Consider the following 4,451-nt stretch of genomic DNA (forward strand, 5'->3'; position numbering starts at 1 on the left):
TGAACTGTTCAACCTTTTATTTGTGATGCTGCTTTAGTAAATTCAACATCCAAAAATGTTTTTTAGGGGGAATTGATGGATGAAATCACCCCCATAAACTTTATTATTAGTATTGTTTTAAATCCAAATGAAAAATAATATTCACATCACATGTTAATATTATGCAGCTCCAGTGTTTCACACAGTCAGCGTCGTCAGAAAGCTGACCACAGCTGAACCGTTTCTTTCTTTATGACTGGAGCGGCTAACTGCTAGCAGTGCTGCTAATTCACGGCAATTGTGCTGCTAAACCAGCTGCTTCATGGGCTGCAGGTTCTGGAGGTCAGAGACAGAAACACGGACTTTCTGTCCAAAGCGAAAAATCTTCAGCTGAGGGAGAGGAGAACCTTCATCGTGATGATGATGCAGAGAAACAGGGATTAATCTACTCACCTGACAACTAAACACCTGAGCAGGAGGCCAGACTCCTTTCTGGAGGAGCTTTCTGCAGCTGATGTTGCCACCTGGTGGTAGCAGCTACACATTACAGTCAGAAGCAACAAGCAGGATTTAAAGATGTTTTCATTTCAGCCTGAAGGAAATAAAATCCTAGAATGATTGACAGTCAGTGCAGAAAATTAACAGGAATATTGTTCCTTATGAAGTAAAATATGATAAATGAATGTTCATATAATTTTTTTTATTGTGATTCAATTTACATACTGATATATAATGGCTTTCTAGTTACATAAATATTATTTTCTGTTGGGGAGCGTGTATTAATCTGGTATCTTTAGTTTCCATCCAAACTTCATAAGACCAAAGTAAATTATTTATGAAATAAAGTCTCACCTTAATGAATCCTTCATATTTTCCAGATGAAAGATGGCGCAGCAGCAGGAAGTCAAGCAGGAAATGGATTTTGGTAAGTGATCAGAAGCAGAAATGAACCACCATAAAGGAAAAACTGACCAATCACAGCCTGTGTTGCTGCCATGTGATGAAGCTCAGCCTCAGTGTCTTTATTGTTTTCATGCTTCCTGTTCAGTGAAGCTCTGGTGGAAACATTGTGAGTTTCTGTGAAACATGAAGGTAAAAACTGAACTCAGATGGAAACAGAACTAAAAGGAACCGGTGAGAAGAACAGGCCAGCAGCTCTGATACTTCAGCAATATTTACTATAATTTATTTATCCAGTAATCACATAATTTATTCATAATTTATTATCTCAGATATAAAGACTTGTTGTGTCTTTTATTCCAACATTTGGTGAAAGCGATAATAAAGCTTAGAGATGGAGATGAAGACCTGATGATGATGGTAAAGAAAGAGAAGTGATGAAAATGTTTGTTAATTGTTCAATATTTTCATCACAATATTCACCAATAACATCAGTTTCCTGTTTTCCTAAAATAGTGCAGCTCTATATTTAGAAGGAGTTTCTTTTCTTGTTGTTCCTGCAGTGAGGAAAGAAAGTGATGAAGCAGAAGCTTCATTTGGTCTCATGTAGACAGAATCAGTGGTCGTCACTCAAATATGAGGCAGAAACACAACAACAGGTTTAGACCTGAGGAGCTGATCAACAGACTCTGAATCTCTGGATGGAGCAACATGAATAGTTGATCTTCATCACGTTTTTCTCTCAGACGTCAGTTTGAATGAATCTGTTTCTGTTTCTGCCTACAGAGAAAAAACTTTCAGATGTTCGCCCTGAGTTTGTGAGGAGAGTTTCTGAGGAAATCCTGACTCAGCTCCTTGATGACCTGGAAACAGATGGTGTCTTTAATCATTTGGAGAAACGGGCGAAACTCGAAGAGAATAAAAGCACAGCGAACAAGGCCCGGAAAACCATCGATGCTGTGACGATGAAGGGACAGAGAGCCAGTGAAATCATGATCAAACGTCTTCATCACATAGATCCGACTCTGTCCAACCAGCTGGGTTTGTCCTCTGACTCCTCTGCTAAAGGTGAGACACACAGTTCATTAAAGCTACTTCTGTAGCCTCTATTGTCTTTGATGAAATTCTAAATGACAAATATTTTCCAAATATTTCCTGATTTCAAAATTTGTCACCACAGAGAAAAAGTTAAATATAATAATCTGCTTGATGTCTGATGACACGATTCTCAGCTCAGCTTGTTGGATATTAATTAAACAGAATGAAAATTAAATGCAACTGAATCTGCCATTATCATTGTAAAAATTGACAGGTAAATATGGATTATGATGATATTTTTTGATGCAAAATGACAATGAAAAGGTTTTCCGGAAAATTTGCACCCAGTGCAGGTGAAATTAATGCTTTCGTACATTTATTTTTAAATGTGAGATTTTTGTAGTCTACATGCTGACAAAACATTCTTCTTCTTTTACTCAAATGTGTATCAAGTTAATGTGCTTTTCCATTGGCAGATCTCTCTCTAATCAGTTATCATTACGTTCAGTTCTGCCCCAGTGAGCTTTTCCATTATTCACTCTGTTCCTCGCCTTGTGTGTGGAACTTAAGCAGCAGCAGCTGTGGTCAACTCTCTGCTGATGTTTGCAGCAACACTCACCAATGGAGAACCTCCAGGTTGTGGTTCTCATGGACTCAAATAAGCCCACATATCTCACTTTGTTTCATAGAAATTCATTGTTAACGTTGTAACTTGTTTTTCCGAGCCGCCTCAAACGCAACGTGAACGCTGTGACGCTCGCGCTGGGTTTACACCTATGCGGCAGCGAAGGAGACCTGCTGCTGCTGTGCAGAGCTACGCAGGTGTGTTAGAATCATGGCAGCAAACCAGCAAAATGCAAATAACTTTTCACTGTTTAGACTGAAACTGCTGAAGGTTCAACCTCTGAGGATCAGCAGGACACAGAGACTGTTCTCTACAGGAACACATCTCCCGCCCACCTGCAGAGAGAAGAAGGATGGAGAGATCAGATCAGTGAGTGTTTCCAGCCTCTCCAGCAGCAGTCAGTGACGCAGCACATCCAGTAGATGGTTTCCAGGCAGCAGTCAGACTGATCTCAGAGCTGTGACCAAGATGAACCTTATCAGTTTTTTCCTGTTGAACTGATTTCAACAGGAAATAGTTCACCAGCAAGGACCACGCCACAAACCTGTACGTTTAAAGATTTATTTATGAATGCATTAGGGATTAAGGGTGAGGGAATGAAGGGATGGAGGGATGAAAGTATGAAGGGATGGACGATCTTGATTCATTGTTGTTTTTCCTCCAACTTCTTAAACTGCTTCAAATTATGAATGTACTATAATAGTTTCCGGCGTTTATTTTGAATGATCTCACAGGAAGCATATAAATAATTTTTCCAACGTCATTGCAATTGTAATTACCACGTTTAGCCACTAGAGGGCATAAACACGGAGCTGCAGATCTAAAGCAGCGACTGTCCTTCAGTTCACTGATATCCACTCATGATTTTATCATTGATTTGATTCATGATTAAACTCGTCAAAAATAAATTGTGTGTAGTTACAGTGTGTAACCACAAGAGGGCGATATATACAAAGTCCCTGGCAAAAACAAATCCAAAGAATTAAATAATCTTCTGTTTACGAAAGTTGTCTAATTTTTTTTAAAAAAGCTTCACTAACTTTTTAATTTTATTCATTGTTCTTGAGGTGGTTTTATCCTGTTGGATGCTCTGATCTCAGCTGATTGAATCTTATCACTAATAAATATGTTTTTCTTAATATTAGCACTTTTTCCAGACTTTGAGTCTCAAAATTACCCAAAACATATTTACAGACTAAAATATAATGGGGGTTTTTCCAGTTTCATTTCCATCAAGAGTAGTAGAAATTATTACTATTTCTAAGATAGTTGTTTATCTTGTGGTTTGAATTATTTTAATAATGAATCTCCATCTCTAATAACATACAAGTACGAAATATTTCAATTATTATTTACATGATTAAGTTAATATAGCTGTAATCACTCGAAACTATTTAGTTAAAAGTTTGAAATGTATCAGTTTTATGATGGTTGATTCAGTTCTTACTGCCCTCTGGTGGTGAACTGCAGACATTTTTCAGGTAAATTGTTCAACTGCATTTTGTGTTTATTCACTTTTATAAAGTCAGATCAAGTCAGCTTAAATTACTGTCGTTAAATAAGAGTCACTGCAGGATTTTATTCAGTCTGACTGACCAGAATAAACGTCCTGTAAAGAGTTTCACACAGCAGTTTTTTTTATGAGTTAAAAAGTCTTTATTACAAACTTAAGACAATATTAACAAAATGTATTTTGTTAATATTCAGTGGTGGATTATTTTTTTACTTTCACACTTGTACTTTAACAATGAATTAAAAATGATAGTGCTGCACTTTTAGCTGCTGTATTGAGATAGAATCACATTTTCCATCTGCAATATCAGGATCTGCAACCTGAATCTCTGGAGAAACAAGAGGCTCTTTGGTTTACTTAGTATTTCAAATGATGAAATATTGCCCCCCACCCCTC

Source organism: Poecilia reticulata, chromosome 2, assembly GCF_904066995.2.
Source record: "Poecilia reticulata chromosome 2, P_reticulata-male-v2, whole genome shotgun sequence".
NCBI lineage: Eukaryota > Metazoa > Chordata > Actinopteri > Cyprinodontiformes > Poeciliidae > Poecilia > Poecilia reticulata.